General features: G+C 34.4%; 1 non-coding gene and 1 pseudogene across 1 annotated transcript; both read left to right on the forward strand.

The window, feature by feature from the left end:
- Nucleotides 1-3,321: 3,321 nt before the first annotated feature.
- Nucleotides 3,322-3,428, forward strand: LOC124523040 (U6 spliceosomal RNA). Its single transcript, XR_006964900.1, has one exon. It is a non-coding gene; the product is annotated as a U6 spliceosomal RNA (small nuclear RNA).
- A 16,656-nt stretch (nucleotides 3,429-20,084) lies between these two features.
- Nucleotides 20,085-20,220, forward strand: LOC124507444 (thymosin beta-4, Y-chromosomal-like; annotated as a pseudogene).
- Nucleotides 20,221-22,737: the final 2,517 nt, after the last annotated feature.

Raw genomic sequence — 22,737 nt, forward strand, 5'->3', positions numbered from 1 at the left:
AAATAGCTACTAGCTAGCTAGCTAGATAGATCTATCACTGCCTCCTTCAGGCCACAAAGGTTGGTATCAGGATGAGCATGTAACCCAAGACAAAATGAAAGGTTAAGTCTGTTCTTGGCTCAACTCCAAAATTTGTCTAATTCTATCATTATTTAAGTTCCTTAAAGTTGTGGTAATTTTTTCTTGTCCTTTGAAAAGAATAACTGTATTAACTGTCCAATCTATCTCATAAAATTCTTCTAAGGATGAAATTAGTTTAATATACAACTTATGAAAATGATGCATTATAAAGGCATATATAAAAGCATATGTAATTATGACATTCATAATTGAAATCATAACATACATATCTTACCCATATCATGCTATTATAAAAATAAGATGTAAATGTTCTTTGAAAAACAAAATGCAATGTATAAACACAAGGTGATGGTGATAACATCATAGCAGGTTTGCTATTAAGCACCAAGGCATGAGTTCACTGAAACTGGAATAAACTCGTATTATCTGAGCCCACTGATCCATTTATTTTTAAGTATTTATTGAACATTACCATGTTCCAGGTACATTCACTGGGTCACACAAAGGCTATACTGGGATATATATTGTATCACACATATATCAAGAAGATAAAAATGCTATTTAACATACACATGTTCTCCCATCACACATACACAAAAGCAAAGTATCTAAAGGACTATAGCTGTTTCTGCCTTCTAAGGGTATTAATCATATCAGGGAAAAAAAATCCTTGAATAAATATCTGAGTTGGGCAATCATTAAGGAAAATGCTTTCATTTGAAGTTTCTATCCATGTTTTCTACTGGTAAATTATACAGTCATCAAGGGTAAGCTCTTTATTTATCAGAAAACTTTAATAAGTTTGGAGATATAACAAGTAGGGCCACAGTTCAGATTCAGATCATCACAGTAAGAGCCACTCTTAAATGTGGCAGGCAATGCCCTAAGTCCTGTACTACAATGCTTCACTGAAAGCACATAAGACAACTCTTCCATACTCTCACCATAGAGAATAACCAGAGCATCGTCATTAAACAGCTTGAAAGTGACAAAGCTTACACTTGAACACGTGCTCTAGCAGCCTGGCCCCTAACCAGTACATGAGATTGCCTCCTTAGGGGTTAAAGGAAGCAGAATCTTGTTTTATCAAGTCAGAGGGCCTGATTTTTTTTGAGAGACAGTAGAGAGGAAGTGTAAGAACAGAAACCCACTAATATGGCCAGACTATTGAGTTCCACGTGAAAAGATACCCAGTCAAAGTTATTTAGTGGCAGGTATGACTGACAAGATTTTAAAAAAGAACAATTTTACTGAAATTTAATGAATATACCATTCAGTTCATCCACTTAAAGTGTGTGATTTACAAAAAGACAAAAAGTAACAAGTATTGGCAAGGATATAAAGAAAAAGGAACCCTTATACACTGGTGGTAGGAATGTAAACTGGTACAGCCACTGTGAGTATGAAGGGTCCTCAAAAAACTAAAAATAGAAATACCATATGATCCAATAATTCCACTACTGGGTATTTCCCAAAGAAAACAAAAACACTAATTTAAAAATATATATGCACCACTATGTTTATTACAGCATTATTCAAAATAGCCAGGATACAAAGGCAGCCCCCCACACACACACACACAGTGGACTGACTATACACAGACATAAAAAAGGATGAAATCATGTCATTTGAGACAACGTAGATGGACCTAGAGGATATTATGCTAAATGAAATAAGCCAGACTGAGAAAGGCAAATGCCATATGATTCCACTCATATGTGGAATAGAAGAAGAAGAAGAAGAAGAAGAAGAAGAAGAAGAAGAAGAAGAAGAAGCAGCAGCAGCAGCAGCAGGAGGAGGAGGAGGAAGGGGAGTGGAGGGGAGAGGGAGGGGCAGGAGGAGGAGAAGAAAAAAAAAACGAATAAACAAAAAAGCAGAATCAGACCTATAAATACAGAGAACAAACTTATGGCTGCCAGAGGAAAGAAGGGTGGGGAGGGAGGGAAAAATGGGTAAAGGGGAGTAGGAAATACAAGCCCCCAGTTGTGGAATGAATAAGTCACAAGAATAAAAGACACAGCATAAGGAATACAGTCAATGATACTGTAATAGTGATGTAATGGGACAGATGGTAGTTATACTTGTCATGAACACAGAACAATGTATGAACTTGTCAAATCACTATGTTGTACTCCTGAAACTAATGTAACATTGTGTGTCAACTACACTAAAATTTAAAAAATTAAATAAAGTGTTAAGATTTGGTGGTTTTTATTATATTCACAAAGCCACACAATGATCTCCAGAATCAAATTTAAAACATTTTCATATCCCAAAAAGAAACCCCATTCTGAGATGGAGTGACACATATTGCAAACCAAGGATCCACTCTCCATCATGTTTAGGTCATAGAAAATCATGGTAAATCAGCTTCCATATGAAGGACAGTAACATCTTATATCTGTAATTTGCATCATGCTTTAAAATATGTGTTCACATGTATAACTTCACTTGGTACTGCTGATGCAACCCTGTGCTGTTGTCAGTGGAATATTGTCCACACTTTATAAATTAAAACTCAGAAATATTATATGATGGCATTAACTCCTCACAGAGGAGAACCTAAAATCCAGCTCTCTTGATTCCAAATCCTATAAATCCTGTAACTTTTTTATTGATAATGTTTTATAAATTATAGATAAGCCAAATATATCCATCTCTGAAATCCAATAACTTCAAAAAACTCTCCCATGGCTCAAAAAGTAGTCAAACTTACAAATTTTTATCTGAATACCTATGTTATTTCTTTCTGTATCACCGCTAGCCATCATGATGTCACTATACAAATGAAACACTTATTCATCCCTTTTCCCACTTATTAAGTGTCATTTAAAAAGTCTGGAGTTTGTGATATTATGATTGTTACCATGGTAATGAACTGCAATATCAAACTCTATTCATAAATCATCTGTAAGTAAAGCAAACAAAAGAATGAGACTAAACACTGAGAGTTTCTTTTACTTAGAACCCATATTTAATAATAATAAAAATGTGTGCAAAAATTAAATTCAACATTTACTGCATGCCTACTATATACCAGGCTTTGTACCAGTTTCTGGTAATATAGAAACAAATGATACCAGTTTAGAGCCATTAGCACAAATTACTTTGTCAGCAGTTTGCTCTTTCAACTAAGGCTATGGTTGAGTTTGCCACTATCTTGTTTCGATATGTAAGCTAATAAACTAAAAATATAGGATACAACCAACCAATCATTCATCTTTAAAGACAATGCTATTAGTGCTCACTTTGGCAGCACATATACTAAGACTGGAACGATACAGAGAAGATTAGCATGGCCCCTGAACAAGGATGACACTCAAATTCGTGAAGCATTCCATATAAAAAAAAAAGAAAACAAAGATAATGCTATTAAATAATACTTAAATCCACTTAAGTATTTAATGAATTTTAAATCCATTAAAAATTTTCACAATGTGTTTTTCCATTTAAAAAAACAGGTTATAAAATAGTGTTTATAGTGTGATTATAATTTTCTTCTCTAGATTTTATTGTGTTCACCGAAAATGACATGATTCAGAGTTGAAGAATGCATTTGCTTTTTAAAAATCAACACACTAAAAATTTAGTAGCTGATAGAATGATATAACTGGAAGTCTTCAAATCTGGCAGCAGAAAGAATAGAAAACGCTTCTTGCTGAAAAGACCTCACCTTAAGCAATTTTCCACTAGATTATTTGATGGACTATTTGGAATTTTCCATTCCATTTATTTGATGAAGGCTCTTCAAGAGTCCCAGTCAATTAAAAACAAAGAAACAAGAAAGAAAAAACAACCCCAACACACTTGCAGTTCAAATCTGAAAACATTTTCCCAGTAAATCAAGCTGCCATTGTAATGAATTCCTTCATGTAAACTTTCTAATTGGCTATCTTACCAAGAAAAGAGTTTTTTCCCCGAGACCAAGCCTGGCTCCGAAGAGCCCCACCAATGCTTCCTTTTCATAGCAACGGGGCTGAGAAATGTTTGCTCCAGGATCACAGCATTGAGTAGAAGACACTATTCTGACTCTTCCGCTGTCCTCAAGTTTCCTTTTAAGAATGGAAGGTAAAGGTCAAAGATAGGGTGGGTTCAAGAGTCCTAATAGAGAAAGAACAGACCCTTGACTTCAGACCCTAAGTTCTCAGACCCACTAAAAGTTTATAAACCATCATTACTCATGAAACCCACATAAACAAAGACTATTTACACTTTCATTTCACAGGTAGGGATAGGACTGACTGCTAAATCTAATATTAGTTTAAATAAACCAACTGTGTACTATGTTCCAACAGTACATAAATAACTAGAGAAAAATCTAAATGAAACAGTGTTTTATTTATTATATAAGAGGAGGGATATTTCTTCCTAAGAGAAAATGGAAAGTAAAGGTATATAGACTATTTTTTTAAAAACTGAGGAACATCAAACAATGTATGTTCTTAAAAACTATAAATTAGGAGATAAAGTCACCTGCTAAGAGTATGAAGGCAGCGCTAGGGTTGAAGTTAAGGAATTCAGGGGAGAGCAAAAAGATTTAGAATAACTAGAAAACAGGAATTGTCAAATAGCTATGAAAACCCATTTGAGTTTGAATAGCAGGAATCTGAAGAGACCAATCAGCATGGTTTAGTAATTTCTCAACCAATGTTCAGGAGCCCAGAGGAGCAACTAAAAGATGTATTTTTGGGTAAGCTAATCAGACCTGAACTTTTGGAAGGAGAGCCCCGAAGACTGTCAAGGAGGGAAAAGACTGGGAAGTCTAGGGGGGTATCATCAACCTAATCCTATGCTAAGAGTAGGCTCAAGCTTTAACAGAAGGCAATCAGGTAATTAGGAGAACATAAAGGGATAGTAACTAAACTGCCACTTCTGTAGGCAGAAAGGAGTTGGTAGATAGTAAGTAGGTTGTGGTCAGAGTTACAAAGTCTATGGTTTTAAAATACTGGAGAATAGCTATAGTGAAGCTAAGCTCCAGGGTGTCATTATGGGAGGCTTATGTAGAGCTAAAAGTCAGTGGTTTAGTAGGGGCTGAGGAATTGTAAGGGTGAGATATTAGAAGGCACATTAACTAGAATGCTAACTCACCCAGGATGATGATGAAGCAGAGAGCTACTTTTTGACTAACCTATTTAGTCAATCCAAAGAATTTGAATTTTGTGCTGGAGATGTGGTGGGACAGAGTTCATGATGATGAAGATGAGAAAAGACAATATAAATGTACACTTCAAAGGGGAAGGATAGTGGGGTGCCTGGGTGGCTCAGTTGGTTAAGCGTCCGACTCCTGGTTTCGGCTCAGGTCATGATCTCATGGTTTCGTGGGTTTGAGCCTCACATCGGGCTCTGTCATGACAGCATGGAGCCTGCTTGGGATTCTCTCTCTCCCACCCTCTTTGCCCCTCCTCCCTCACACTGTCTCTCTCTCTCTCAAAATAAATAAATAAACTTTTTTTAAAAAGGAAGGCTATTCAGTGGGGACAGAAACTACATGTTCCTTGGTAGTGAGGAGTAGAGACATGATGATCCCTACTCCTTTTATAAAACGTTAAAGAAATTGCCTGGTGTAACATTAAAATTAATGAGCCCAAGAGCCAAGAAAATGAAAAATAACCATTCACATATTTTCCTTATTTTTCCCTTGTGTTGCTCTTTCGATGGCCCAATGAAAATAGCATTAAAATGATATTATCTCAACTCAGAATAATCATTAAAAAAAAGATAACTATCTACAATACCTTTTCAAAGTAATGATAACTAAAACTGTAATAATAAAGGCTTTGAGGAACTGGTACTATTCCTGGAAAATTAGTCAAATATTGAGAGAGTTCCCTGATTAGCTCCTATTTTTCAGATCTCAGCTCAAACACAATTTTCTCACAGAAATTCCCACCACCAAGACTTCCTCATAGTAGTCATCATTTTATTCTTTTACATTTGTTTGACTTTGATGAACACCCTCCTCTGCACTGCATTGTAAGTTTCATAAAGCAGTGATTTTAAATTCTTTATTCTATATATACCCACTGTCTGTCAAATTGCCCACTACAGTGAAATATCTTTTGAGTGATTTAATGAATGATATTTGTCTAAATTCCCTTACGACCCTAAACCAGGCAGTTTAGGTTTTATTCTAAGATTTAAACAATCAGATTTGGTATATGGGACATACAGAATTTTAAAAATGCAGTTATAAAAAAAAGTGGTAAGATTAAGGGAGGATCATTGAAATTGGCCACTTAACTGTGTAGTATTTAAAACTACTTAGTCATATCTTAAAATTGTAAGTGCATTTTTATGATGATGGCATTTTTGCACCAAGTAAAGGAAGGTGCTAACCCACATCTAAATCCCACTTTAGACATAACTACTGTAACTACTAGGTCCTTCTAGAGCCAGTATGCACACGCCAGACATACACATTCTGTACCTGCCATGTTTCCTCTCCCCTGGTTTTGGAGAAACTGATGTTAAAGCCTATATTGGCGAGACCAAGGAGTTACATAGCTAATAGACATGTTTCCTGAGTATGAGCATTTTAGTAGTAATCTTAGGTCTGAATCAAAGGTAGAATGTTTAAGCTAGGATGAATGAAAAGCAGGTGCTGACACAGGGAGCAATAGGGAGATAGTTTGAAGAGATGCTTCTTCAATTAGTAAATCATTACTGAGTAGGCATCTCTGACTAGAGTAATTCAAAAAAATTCAATAAAGAAATAACACCTGACTCCTCTTGTTTTAATTGGCTGTGCACTCTGATATTGATATTGTTTAATTGGATCAGGTTGCAATAAGACTCCAAGGTAAACATATTTTAATGTACACAAACAGAGCTTTAAAGAAAATTATCAAAATTACAGTAATCACTTAGCAACCTAATATCTTTCCATTTGTCTCTACAACAACTTGCTAAGGTCTTAAGCAAATTTAGATGGCTAAGTTCTGAGCTAAGTTGTAAATTAATAGCTATTTTGACTTTAAAATACCACTCCAAGTTTAATTACATTAACCATATCTAATGTGTTTATTTACACAGACATCAACCTCTTGAGCTATTTCTTGACTTGGTGACATCTGAATCTACTTTTACATCAGCATTTCTTATTAAGGATAGCCGATAATAATAACTAATTAAGGTACAAGGAGCCCTGCTAATACAAACTGAAGTCTTTAGTGTGAATGAGATTCATTAGGTTCACTGGTATGACACTTAATGTTAGTATCATAATAGTTTCATTTTTTTCTTTCTTAAATCATTTAACTTAATTCTACTGTAATCTGAGAATACACTGAAAGATTCTCATCCTTTGAAACTTGTGCACCTTGCTTTATAATTCATCATATGGTCAATTTTGCTAAACATTCATGGGCATTAAAAGGAAGATAAATTCTGTCATTGTTGGTTCTGTGTTCTACATAGCTCAGTTATTAATTTTGTTGTTCAGATCTCTTGTTGTTGTTTCTCCGTTGGATAAATAAATTTTAAAACTAGAGCCAACTGATTTCTAAGAAATCAGTAGTAGGGGTGAGATAAAGAAAGTTTGTTGTCTCCAAGGTTGTCTCCAAGACTTTTGGTCTGAGCCATGGGAAAGATAAATGGCAATTAAATGAGATGGAGAAGAAAGAAAGGAAAAAGTTCACATGACTTACATCTTCCTGCACATCTGCTGTCACTGTTTCTCTATTCCACCCCCTTCTCCCATATCCTGAAGGACTTGATACCAAATGAATATGCAGAGATGGTATTTAGCTACACTATAGGATAAGCTAACACACAAGATGTTCCCTAACTTCTCTTCTCCCCTTCTCATAGTGTTTTCCCATGATGTGACCTATGAAAGAGGCTAATCTTCTAACAGACCCAGGAGAAGTGAAAGGGAGCTACACGATATTTCATGAAAACCCTCTAACAGAAATGTGATTCATTTCATTATACAGAAAGGATAAAATTACACATAAGCAAGTATTTCATTAATTTACTTGAACATTGCATATCCTTAACATATACCATAGCTTGTAATCCATAGATGCTGCAAAAACATAATGAAATGACATTCAAGCTTGTATAAATGTCAGAAAGGTTTAAGGCCATTTCTCTACACTAATAGCCCTCACAAGTTTATTTACACCTCTGTATAGTTTTTCATTTCTATAGTAGTTCAGTGCCTAAACTGAACTCAGAAATTTGAGGACCTTCCAACAAAAACTGAATATATGTGAACATGAATAGACAGACATTTAATAAAATCCTTTGAAATAATTATTCAATTTCTAGGTCAGCCAGGTCAGGTCAACATTGATAATTCAAAGATGTGATGTGTCATGAACAAAGACGTAAGGTTGACAGCAGTGATGGCTGTTTTGTTTAAGCAGTGATGGAGCTGATATTTATGATTCCCATTTTATTTTTTTTAAGTCTTTCTAAACTAAACTAACATGACGTACTAATCTCTAATAAAAACAAGCTTAATTGTCTCTCATTTGGATTACAATCATAAAGGTCTGGTTTTTTTCCATAAAAACACTGCTCATTCTTAGATTACAGTGTATTCATAAACAAACCTCTATAAGTTATTTGTTTCTTTTTTCTAGTTAGAGAGAATGTAGCATTTCATTGCATGAAACTGAACTCAGGGATTAAACCTAAATGGATTCAAATTGGAGGACATTTTGTTTTCTATAAATATCAGGATGACAGTAGCATTTCCATTTTAAGGCAAAAGGCAATGAAAATAGGAAGTAAATCAAAATTTACATAAATATTACAATTTTATTATTTTTCTACCCAAAGCTGTATTATTCTATTATATGAAAAAAATCAACAACAGAAGTATTTAAGAACTCACAAACCTTAGAACATGTTTGCACTTTTGTGTTGTTATGTTTTCTGAGAGGTAATAACATTATAATTTTGTGTCTGTGGACTATCTTGCCTAGAGTTAACACTTGAGTAAAAGACTGAAATTCAAAAAGTTCATACAAACATCCCAAACACAATTCTGAGAATCATTCCACTGAAGCACCTCATGAGTTTGATACATGAATATAAGTGGTAGCATCACATTTTGTTCCCTGGACCTAAGCTCATTAAAGCTCAATTTTATTTCAGAATGGAAGAAAATGAATAGAAGGCTACATTTGTCCTTAAATAACTCAAGTAAATTATCTTAAAATGATTCAGTCCTTCCTTGTTTTTATATCTTCCTTTCCCTCTCTTCCCCCCCACATACATCCCCCAAATGAAAGCAATCTTACAGTCAATAGCTTTTTTTTGTTCTTAGTCAAAAATATAGTAAACTTTGCTTTGGGTGGTTATGCCAAACAGTGGAGCCAAGAAGTAAGAGAAATAGACATAGGACTAGAAAGTCATCTCAAATTAAATTAGGGTGTTTTAACAACCTAAACATGCTCTAAAATCCTCTCCAAACTATCTTAAGGATTGGGGACTGCTCTCATCCCACCGTAAGCAGCCAACTTTGACAAGTCATGATCTCACAGTTTGTGGATTCAAGTCCTGGGGGCCCGGGGCTCTGTGCTGACTGGTTGGAGCCTGGAGCTTGCTTTAGATTCTGTGTCTCCCTCTCTCTCTGTCCCTCCCCCGCTTACTCTCTCTCTCAAAAATAAATAAACATTAAAAAATAATTATAATAAAAATAATTATAATAAAAATAAAAGCTCCCACTTTGTGTCTGGATAACATTATCAGATTTTTATTTTCAAATTGTTTCTTCCATTTCCCAAGTAAAATACAAAAACACAAAAACATAATATCACAACAACACTGAGAACAAAATTGATGAACAACTTATTCTTAGAATCTATTGCAAGTCCCATGGATAAGTCTGAGAATCACAATGGATGGCAATCTCAATATTTTCTAATTTTTTTTATTTAGTACCTCTCTCCTGCTAGGTTATATTAGGAAAATAACATATTAAATTATATTAACAATGATAGAGAGAAGGGAAAGAAAGTGAGTTAAGTTATGGGATTTATGTCATGGGAACTCAAATAACAACATGCAATTATGGAATCAGACAATTAGATACAAAATAAATATTTTTAATTTAAATATAATACTAGTGAAATTTTAAAATAGGACATTTACCATCACAAATACTGGGGAAACACATGACATATTTAAAAAGGCATAAAAGAGAGAAATGCCAAGGAATTAATAAAAGAATCAGAAAATGCAACAGAACAGATATACCTATTGCAACAGTAAATCTAAATAGCTTAAATTCAGCACTGTAAAATTATTTTAAAGAATATTAAACAAAATGGCACAAATAAGCTAAAAAGAAAAGTGATAGGTCAAGATATATATAATAAGGTAAATACAAAGAAAGACAGGTAATGATAGTAAAATTGAACAAAGGAAAACTCAAGTAAATACATATAAATACAAAAATAAATAAATAAATAAATAAATTGATAAATATTTCAATTCATAATAAAGTTATGTCTATTATTAAGAATGTTCCTGTAATGGACAATTTTCTCATATAATAACAAATATAAAAACCATAATACACTTTAATGTTTATTTAGTTTTGAGAGAGAGAGAGACAGAGTGTGAGCAGGAGAGGGGCCGAGAGAGAGGGAGACACAGAATTTGATGCAGATTCCAGACTCTGAGCTGTCAGCACAGAGCCCGGGGACTCAAACTTACAAACTGTGAGATCATGACCTGAGTTGATGTCAGATGCTTAACCCACTAAGTCACCCAGGCTCCCCAAAACTACAATACACTTTAAAAATCGACACAGATGGTAGCATTAGAAGTCTCTAATATACCCTCCTTTGAATTTCAGCAAATGTAGCAGGCAAAAACCGAGCTACTAAGGATGTTAATTATATATTGATTTAGATTATTTTATGTTTTATAGATAATACAGAGTATATTGTATATTGCAAATACTATGCTTTTAAAATAAAATACATAATTGCAAAATCAATATATTTAACTACATGAAATATCAAAAACAAAATTAGTAGAAAAATTAGAATAATGTCTAACATAAATAATACAGAAAGGGAATTAATTTTGTCAAAAATATAAATTATTATGAAAAACACTAGCAATCCAATAGAAAAATGAGCAAAGGACTATTACTCAGAGAATATAATTTTTTAATATAAATAAATTTTAAGTTTGCTATTCATCAAAGACATATAAATTAAATTAGCAGTGAAACTTGGGGATGCCTACTGAATAAGTCCAATTTTTAATTACTAAGCCAAGTAAGAATGTCATAGACTGAGCCATCTTTTATATTGCTTATTTCTGGGAATAAGTAAAAAAACTTGAGACTTGATAATGTTCAACACTTCTTTTTTATCAGTAAAGCGTAGCCCTGTGGAAATTATACTAAGTACATAAAAAAATGTAAGCACAGAAATGTTCATTGCAATATTATTTATGAAAACAAAAATATCTAAAACAAATTCATGATCTCTTATCTGAAACCCTTAGAGAGGAATTTTTGGGGGATTCATCATTTTTTTTTTGGACTTCATAATGCATAGACTAAGCCCCTGCAGCTTTAGGGCAACACCCCATAATCTATCAATATTTATTCCTGGAAATATCTCCCTTTAAATGGAATAAACACAGGGGCACCTGGGTGGCTAAGTCAGTTAAGCATCTGACTTCGGCTCAGGTCACAATCTCACGGTTCATGGGTTCGAGCCCCGTGTCGGGCTCTGTGCTGACAGCTCAGGGCCTGGAGCCTGTTTTGGATTCTGTGTCTCCCTCTCTCTCTGACCCACCCCCATTCATGCTCTGTCTCTGTCTCAAAAATAAATAAACATTAAAAAAAATTTTTTAATGGAATAAACGCAGATAGTCAATAGCCTCACATCAGTTTTTGTGAGTCTTGTCACCAAGTTAGATCTGAGCCCAGGTGCCCTCAGATGAATTCCAAAAACACTTTTATTTTCACAGCTGTTTGGATTTTGAAATTAGAGATAAAGGACTAGAGATAAGGAATTTTAAAATTACAGAAAAGGGAACTCTACTGATGGAATATTTGAAGCATCATTACATTATGAAGCATCCGTATGGCAGAATACAACTTAGCAAATAAAACTAGAGTCTAAACATTCTATAGGACAAGGAACGTGTCTTTTATACAGAATTGGTAGAAATGTTAGTGTTTGAAATTGTATATATACAGTATAACTCCAAGTTTTAAAAGTATTCATGTGCAGGGGCACCTGGGTGGCTCAGTTGGTTAAGGGACTCTTGATTTTGGCTCAGGTCATGATCTCACAGTTGTTAGTTTTGAGCCCCACGTCAGGCTCTGCACTGACAGTGTGGGGTCTGCTTAGGATTCTCTCTCTCCCTCTCTCTCTCTGCCCCTACCCCACTTGCGCACACATGCTCCCTCTCTCTCTCAAAATAAATAAACCTAAAAAAAAAATTATATGCATAAGGCAATGCAGATAAAATACCATTAATGTTAACAGTAGTTCTCTCTCAGTGTTAGAGTAATGGTTGATTTTTCTGTTTTATTTACAAGTGTTATCTGTATTTTCCAATTTTTTAGATAATGAGTATGCATTCCTCTTAGTTTAGTTTAGTTTAGTTTAGTTATTTATTTTGAAAGAGAGAGAGCACAGGTGCATGAGTGCAGGGAGAGGCAGAGAGAGAGGGAGAAAAAGAATCCCAAGCTGACTCTGCACCACCAGCACAGAGCCAGTGTGGGGCTTGATCTCATGAATTGTGAGATCATGACCTGAGCTGAAATCAAGAATTGAATGCCTAACCAACTGAGCCATCCAGGAACCCCAAATTTCTTTTATCTTAGAAAAAATACATGGCTTAAAAGAAACAAGACAATGTGGAAGTAGCTATAATGTAACTTAAAATCATTCTTGTGGGTTTAAGGTGCTATTATTAGGATAAATCTAAGCAGGTATTCTTTAATTCATAGGATGATAAAAGTATACATTTAGGGGGAAAAAACCCAAATCTGAATTTCTTGGCTGTCAAGATGATTGATAGCAATAGTAGTTAACTAAGGAATGCTTTGGAATCACTATTCCTAAGAAAATCTAAATGATTTACAACTCCTGCCTTCATGCTTTTATTTATCATAATGATGTGTTTTATGTTTCAATTTCTCCTTTTTTTTGAATTTATTTTTAGTAACCTCTACACCCCATGTGGGCCTTGAACTCACGACTCCAAGACCAAGAGTCACATGCTCTTCGGACTGAGCCAGCCAGGCGCCTCCCCCATTTCTCCTTTAGAAGAATGTTGATAAAATAGTGATGGCATGGCATAGGGAGATTAAAAGAAAGGGAGTAAGCAATAAGAAATTAGCCTCAAGATTCTTTCAATCCTTTTTTACTGCTTTCATCCTAGAATATGGAGAAATGATAGCACAAGAAACTATTAGCCTCAGTAAAGTCCACAATTTTTTTGTTTGCTCAGTAAAGTCCACAATTACTCAAAATATTATCCTGAATATATATTGTAGTCTCCTTATGACCCTTCCTGGTCTCTCAGCATTTGAGTTCTCAGTCAAAAGTCTTGAGCACTAGCTTCTGTAATTTTTCTATTCAACACATAACCCCCACCCAAATCTTTATTTTAGCATTCCCATGAGCGGTTCAGGCTCTCTGTTCTATAAAGAGACACTGGAATTGAAATACTCTTAAGACTGTTTCACAACAGACTCTTCCAGAAGGTTCCAAATGTTCAGTATTTGTTCCATTTCCCCTGCCCTGTTGTAAATAACAACTTAGGATGTCATCTTATTAGGCCACAGTCATCACTTGACTCACCCAGGGAGAGTTAGTAGCTGGCTATGAGTGAGCACCAAGGCAGCTATTTTTAGATCTTTAAACACAGACCTTCTAGCTAACCTATATCAATCCAATGAGTCATGTTCTCTTGGTAAGAAATGCAAAAGCTGTTCTTTAACCCTCCCAGATCCTTTCCCCAAATTAAATTTGCTCTAAGCCCCAAGGTTAGGGCAGTTGACTCCTGGCTAGCTGTCATAAACAACTTTTAATTGCAAAATGGCTTGATGCATCTCCTTGTTTTGTTTTGAGTTTAGATTGATTTGGGTACAGTTGATACAAATTGGTATATGGGAGCCTCTGGATATATTTTTGAAAGTAGAAAGAAATCCTCTGAGGGGGATATAATAATTTTTAATGAAACTGAAGTCTTTAGCAATAAGAGAATATAAATTTGCAAAAGGGTGAAACCTTGTAGCTGCAGATTCCTTGGACATTGGAAAGCCTTAGAATTAAAGTAGCAGGTCCTAGAAAAATCAATAGTAACCAAAAACCAAAGACAGGTCTTAACAAGAAAAGAGAACCTAATCGGATAAGTAGTGCATACTGGAGCAGGCTTGTACTGACTCAATGCAATGACTGTGCTCATTTTTTTTCTTATCTCCACATTCAGTGAAGTCACAGTGGTTGCTTGAAATTGGCCATGGTTGGAGTGGTTAGGCCACAGAAACCATCAAACACTACAAAGCAGGGCTTTTTTTTTTTCTTTCTGTCCTGCGAGGCAGTCGTTAAGCATTTGTTAGACACAGACTAAAGTATATAGTTTTCAGAACTTTTAATAATGTAATTAGTAATAGGTGTGATTGTATACTCTTTCAAAGTCAGTACTATATAATGAAAAGCACATGAAGCAGAATATTATTTGAAGGCAGTCTCTGATTAATTGAAGATATATCCTAGGGCAACTACTAAAAAAATTTAAGTATAAATATATCAGCCAATAGTGAAGATAAACTAAATCATAAGAAAAATGTTCAATTAACCAAAGAGCAGTGAAAAAGGATAAAAGAAATGAGGAACAGATAAAACAAATAGAAAGTAAGATTATAGATTTTAATCTAACCTTATTAAAAATGATAAATTGTGAATGTTCTAAACACACTAATTAAAAACAGAGATTGTTAAACTGGACTTTTTTTTAAATATACACTATGTGTAAGAAACCCCCTTAATATAAAAGCACAGATAGATTAAAAGTAAAATGATGAGAAAAGATATACCATGCAAAAACGAAGAAAAGAAAGCTGGAGTAGCTATCCTATCACACAAAGTTACTTCAGAACAAAGATTATTACCAATATTTAAAAGAAAAATCAGGTAATAATGAATGGGTCAATTCTCCAAGAAGAGCTAACAATTCTATGTACACTCCTAACAACATAACCTCAAAATACATAAAACAAAACCTGAGAGCGCTGAAAGGAGAAATAGATAAATCCACAATTACAGTCTGAGACTTCAACACTCCTCTCAGTAACTGCTAAGACAAATAGATAGGAAATCAGTAGAGATACAGGAGACATAAGCAACACTACCAACGAATCTGTTAATATAATGTCATATTATTTACATTTATAAGATACTCCATCCAACATCTGAGTAAGCATTTCTTTCAAGTCTATGTGGAATCTTCAACAAGATAGACCATACTGAGGCCCTTAAAATAAACTTCACCAAATTTAAAAGAATAGAAATCATACAAAGTATGTCTTTTGACCATAACAGAATTTAACTAGAAATTAATAAGGGATAGATCTGAAAATTCTCCAATACAGTATTTGGAAATTAAAGCTGCAATTAATATATCATATGTCATCACTGCAACTGAGTTAAATTCATTTTTAAATATGTGATTTCTAAAAAATATGATGACCCCCTACAGTACAATGAATTACTATTGGCATACGCAGTCTTGTTGTTTTATAGGACTAAAAATACACCACTTCTCAAAATGATTCTTGGCAGAGTTACCTCAATTTGAAATGACATTCGAGAACTTTTCCAACACCATCTCCCACATACCTATGTCCATTGACAACGTACTAGTAATCCTTTTGGACAAGCTCAAACAGCCCTGAGCAGTCTTCCATGACAATTGTCTTTGCATGCCCACTCCCCATCATCCCCCGAAACTAGACTTTCCTTCCCTCATGTTCCCACAACACTCCGCACATACCTCCTGTAACACATCTGGTGTCCTCTGTCTGGTTAAGTCCAGCTGTTCCTCAAATTTCAGTCCAGATTCAGTGAAAGCATTCCGTGACTCTTCTCCCCTACTCACCTTTACTGGGTTAGATACACCTCTTATACAAACCCCAAAACACAATGATTAGCATAAGATTTCTCAACAGTAGCACTATTGACATTTTTATCCTAATAACTCTTTGTTGTGCAGGGCTGTCCTGTGCATTGTAGGATGTTAGGAGTATCCTGGACCTCTACCTGGTAGATACCAGTGGCACACACACCCCAATCATGACAATCAAAAATATCTCCAGGCATGGCCAAGTGTCCTCTGGGGAGCAAAATACTCCCCATTTGAGAAACCGCTGAGTCAGTGCTACTAATCATATTGAGTGTGATTAGTCTGTTTTTCTGTTTATTAGTCTATCTTGGACCATTGGTAACTCACGGGAAGAAAGCGTATTTTCTTTCTGAAGCCCAGTATCTAGCACAGAGACTAGCATCTAAATACTTATAAATATTTGCTGAAGAAAATGAATGAAATTATATTGCTTTGGAAATTATTTTGTTTACAGATCTATATAGCACCTGTCTTTTTCCTCTCCCTTCTGGATTGGGATTTCCTTGAGGACAAAGAGCCTTATTTAGTCACTTTCATATTCCCTGATTCATGCATCAGTACTGTCTAATCCTTGTTTTATAATTAAATCAATCAACAGAAGAATTTCTCATGTAAATAAAGATGCAATAAAACTGACAGATTATAACCCATGCTTCCAAGAGATAGTAGGAGAAAGAAAAGGTTTGTGTTTTCAAAAATACATACATGTATGTGTGTGTATATATATATATATATATATATATATATATATTTATATACATACAATGAAGTAAATGGGAGCATAAAAATTATTCATAATTATAGTGATCTGCACATAAACTCTTCATAATTTATTTCAATCAATTTATTTCTGCTTTAATAAACTATAATAGCAATGAAAATGATGGAACAAAAACTATAAATGCTGGAAGAATAGAGTAAGACATGTTGTACCTACTTTAAGATCCATATTAAATGCACATAATCAAGGGGGAAGAAGAGGACACTAGATGATTTATGACCCTATGGAGTGGTCTTTTTAATAATAATCAAAGTGATCACTACTTCAGGAAGATTATCTAGCATATAAGATGCTAGTCATGCATACGATTATTATTAGGCAGAAACTTGTCTCTATACCTTCATTTTTACCAGGAGACATACTAGATTGAATAACTTTTTATTATCTAGTTTGCATTTTTTAAAAATTATTACAAAAGCAGCATATATGCATTGTAGAAAATTAGAAAAAAATTATGAAATCAATCCTTCCTCACCAGAGACCACCACTACTAATTACCTTAATTCTGTATTTCCAGGTCTTTACAACACACACACACACACACACACACACACACACACACACACTCCTTTGCAGTTTCACCTCAATATAAAATCATACTGCATATGTTTTTCCTCAACCTACTTTTTGCAGTAAATGACCTCTACTTTTCTTTCAGTACATTTTATCTCCTCTGATATTGAGACTATTTTCAAAAGTCCCCATTTGATCCCAAAATATCACATATAGGTGGTCTGTCCATTCAAATATCAAATGTAGAGTCAGTTGTATCTGGTTTTTATGTCCATTGGTTTCTCATAATCAACCACAATGTCTTTTTCACTATAGTAACTTTTTAAAGAATCCAGCCTAATTTATCTCCTACAGAACGTCATTAATTTTTCTGGTTTCTTTGCTATGCTCTCATTTAACTTGTTTGTCTATATCCGACATTTCTTGTAAATTGCACATTCTATATGAGGCATAATAAATCCAACTTAAATATTGTTGCCTAGAATAATTAATAGGCAATGGTAACTTCATGTGACATTATATCAAAAGGCACATATTATTTTATGAAGAAACAATAGTAATGCTGCAATTGATTGATTCTTATACCAAGTTATTTTTCCTCTCCACTGAACAGATAAGGTTTCCCCTTGCTATTAAAAAAGTAATGTGTGAGACTTTCTTTTAGCAATTAACTAAGTTTCCCATCAACCATTTACTTAATGATTTTTGACAGCAATTAATAATACTTCCCTTAATCTATAATATCATTTGGGTCTGTGAAATTATTTTTTTCCAATTCTATATTCCCTTCTATGTTTTATAACAAGCATTTTCTGTAAAACAGTCCATTTCCTCAAAAATTGGGATACTTGGTTACCCTCTCAGTGAGGATGTAAGCAACAGAATTCCAACAGACACCTGGTAAGAATACTTGTACCATACTTTTGCAATACAACTTGGTATTATCTAACCAAGTTGAAGATACATACGATCTATGACCCAGAATTTCCATTTTAGGTATAGCATTTCCCACTTTAGGTATTCTCCACTTAAAATCAGAAACCTATTTCTATAAATTAGACTTTTAAAACAATGATAACTGAAAGTCTATTTATCAATATTTTAAATAAGAAAAATTATAACATTTTAGGGGCGCCTGGGTGGCGCAGTCGGTTGGGCGTCCGACTTCAGCCAGGTCACGATCTCGCGGTCCGTGGGTTCGAGCCCCGCGTCAGGCTCTGGGCTGATGGCTCGGAGCCTGGAGCCTGTTTCTGATTCTGTGTCTCCCTCTCTCTCTGCCCCTCCCCCGTTCATGCTCTGTCTCTCTGTCCCAAAAATAAATAAACGTTGAAAAAAAAAAATTAAAAAAAAAAAAAAAAAGAAAGAAAAATTATAACATTTTATATATTAACTCAAAACCTCAACCAATTTCCTAAAACGTAACTAATTCACAGTAAAATACATATATATATGTATATATGTATACATATATACATGACAAGCTGTCATGTTAATATGTAAAATGACTGAAATGTTCATTAAATGATCAATACGGTTATTTCAAACAATTACTTTGTATACAGCAACAGCAACATGCTGTATTAGTCTGGGTTCTCTAGAGAAACCCAATTGATTGGATATTTATATATGATATGATTTATTGTAAGGAACTGGCTCACATGATTATGGAGACTGAGAAGTCCCAAGATCTGCCGTCGAGATCCAGGAATTTGCTGAAGACCCAGGAAGGAGCCAATGGTATAGTTCTAGTCCAAGTCCAAGTCTGAAAGCAGGAGAAGACCAATGTTCCAGCTGGAAGATAGGCAAAGAAAACAAATATTCCTTTACTAAGCCTTTTTTCCTATTCAGACCATCAGTGAATTAGATGAAGCTCACCCATATTGCAGAGGGTGATCTGTTTAATTCACTCTATTTGAATGTTAATCTTATCCTGAAACAGCCTCACAGAATAATGTTTAACCAAATATCTGGGCACCCCCATCCCAGTCAAGTTGACACATAAAATTAACCATCACACATGCCCTTTGTTGATTCTAACTGTTCCTTTCAAAACGTTAACACTTAACAATTCTACTTAGAATATAATTCAAGACTTCCTCCCACACACACAGAGCTTTCTTTAAAATGTAGTACTGCATTTGAACATAAATACAAATTTTTCGTAAAAACATCAGCTGACAAGTGTTATTACAAAGACATTTATATTCTAAAGTTTGGATACCAAAATCCAAGAGGTTTTTCACCAGGGAAATATTAAAGAATGCCAGTACATACCCTAAAAGCATATAAACATAGGCCCCAGCATGCATGTGTAGGAGGATTAGCAGCAGTCTTATTTACAGTAACCAAAAACTGCAAACAACCTGAATGTCTACTTACAGTAGGATGAATGAGTTGTGAAATGTTAATACAATGAAACAGTGTAGCACTAAGAAAATGACATAGCCAAATGCTATAGTATGGATGGCATTGCAAACACTATATTAAACACAAGAAGTAGGATAAAAAGAATTCCAACAGGGCACTTGGCAGCAGCCACTGTGCAGATAGGACTCTGCTTGCTGGAAAGCATTGCTCTGCTTCCTTTGCAACCATGTCTGACAAACCCCATATGGCTGAGATGGAGAAATTTGATTAAGTCAAAATTGAAGAAGGGAGAAAAACAAGAGAAAAATCCACTGTCTTCAAAAGAAACAACTGAACAGGAGAAGCAAGCGGGCAAATCGTAATGAGGTGTGCGCCACCAATATGCACTGTACATTCCACAAGTGTTGCCTTCTTGTTTTACTTCTTTTAGCTCTTTAATAATATAAGGTGCAAAGAAGCTGGATCAGATTTAAATGACTGATGCCCCTTTCCTCATCAAAGAATCAGAACTACTGAGAAGGAACACTGAGGCTGCCTCCTCCATCTGCACGTCTGGCTGGGCAGGGAAGGAAAAGAACTTGTATGTTGGTGAAGGAAGAAGCTAGGTGGGACAACAGTGAAATCTAGAATAAAAACCAAGTTGGTACGAGATGTCCTGTAAGCTGCAAATGCAATTTAATCAGAGTACTGTTTCTGTGTTCAGATGATTTTAATTATTGGAATGCACAATTTTTAATATGCAAATGAAAAGTTTAAAATATGAAAAAAATTCCAATAGTATGATTCCACTCATATTAAGTTCAAAACAGGCAAAACCAGACCATTGTTTAAGAATGCATATATAGGTTGTAAAAGCATAAAAAAAAAAGGTAAGGTTATCGCAAAGCCAGAATAGTGGATACCTCCAGGCTGGAGGGATAGGATTATAATTAGAGAGGAAGCCAGGAACTAAGTGGGTGTGCTTGGATACTGCCAACGTTCTTTTTTTGACTTGGCTTATACTAGTTTTTGTTTTCTTTCATTATTAATTAAACAGTACAAATATATTTTATAAATTCTAATGTAAGTATATATATTTTATAATAAAAAAAGAAAAGAAAGGAAAGGAAAAAGTTAGGTTAGGCATTAATGTAGAAGATACGATTATAGAATGTTGGTGAGGGCACCAACCTCTTCTTGCTATATCTGAGCATACAGAATTGAACTACAGGAGAGAAAAAGAAAGATAAAATAAGTCAGCAAAAAAAGCATTTGCAAAGGAGATTACACTTAATTTTAAGCTCAAAAATAATACATTTGTTGGTTGGAAATTGACAGATGAAAAATCTTCCATATGAATAAAAAGCGTAAGAAAACAGTTTAGAACAAAAAAACTGAATGTCTTAATGGGGACATTAAGACACTCATAAACCCATAAGAAGTAAGGATGCTGTAAACATGGTTTTATGCAATAAGTCCTGCAATTTTTAATACATGCGGATGCAAAGTGAACTTCAAAAGAAGTCATTTCAACAATTAAAAGAAATTGTATCTTACACAGAAGGCAGAACATTTGCAATAAATCATTATTATTTTATGTCCTTAAATTTTACCATTTGACAGAAAAAAATCAAATAAATAAGCACCTAGTAAGAATATTCAGCCTCAAAAGAAAGTGTTCCAAAATTTCATAACTGTTTACAATTCAATAGATAAAATTCAATAACTGTCTCTGGCACATGAGGCAAAAGTTCAGAAGCATTTCCCTAGCAACTTCTGATTTCACATAGAGTGCTGCCCTCTGCTGGGAACTTTGGCCACATCTGATCCCATAAATGAGTGCTTTTCTGTGGTATTTTTGCAAAAAAAATTTTGCAAAAATTTCCACTTTTGTTTACACGAATGAAATGTATCTATCTTCCTCTTAAAACAAGTCATTTAGGGGCGCCTGGGTGGCGCAGTCGGTTAAGCGTCCGACTTCAGCCAGGTCACGATCTCGCGGTCCGTGAGTTCGAGCCCCGCGTCGGGCTCTGGGCTGATGGCTCGGAGCCTGGAGCCTGTTTCCGATTCTGTGTCTCCCTCTCTCTCTGCCCCTTCCCCGTTCATGCTCTGTCTCTCTCTGTCCCAAAAATAAATAAACGTTGAAAAAAAAAAAATTTTTAAAAAAAAAACAAGTCATTTAAAATTAGTTGTAAACAAAGTGAAGATGTGCTATGACATGTTTTCAAGAAAACTAAAAAAAATTAACTTATTTTTCCATTTAGAAAGAAAACCATAAAATGGTAAGCTATATATTAACAATTAAATTGCATTATTAACAGTACAAGAAGAACAAAATTTGAAATATTTTTTTGAATTTATTTATTTATTTTGAAAGAGAGAGAGAATGCACCTGAATGGGGGGGGGGGGAGAGAAAATCCCAAGAAAGCTCTGCACTATGAGCCCAACATGGGGCTTGAGACCATGACCTGAGTCAAAACCAAGAGTAGGACGCTTAACTGACTGAGCCACCCAGGTGCACCTAAAATTTGAAATATTTTAAAGTATTTTTCAAGACTAGATATATGAGCAATAAAAATGAACTTAAAAATTACATGTTCCTCAATACTTGGTTTAAATTACTATTCTATAATTAAGCAGCCATCATTAGAAATAGTTTTCTTATTTCAGTTATGCTGTTATCACTCAAAAGTAGTTTTGAACTGCTTGTATAAAATTGCCTTCAAAGTTGTTTAAGAGACATAAAAGAAAATCAGTCTATTTTAAAATTACATTGTTTTCATGATAAAACATTACTAAATTTCATTGTCAGCATTATTTACAAACTTAATTTTGAATGCCATTTTTATTTTAGAGAAAATATGATTTTTGGAACTAAAGATTTTCTACCATTAAAGAT

This window comes from Lynx rufus, unplaced genomic scaffold (genome assembly GCF_022079265.1).
Source record: "Lynx rufus isolate CCGP_SWC_20201006 ecotype Redwood Valley unplaced genomic scaffold, mLynRuf1.p SCAF_1, whole genome shotgun sequence".
Taxonomy (NCBI): Eukaryota; Metazoa; Chordata; class Mammalia; order Carnivora; family Felidae; genus Lynx; species Lynx rufus.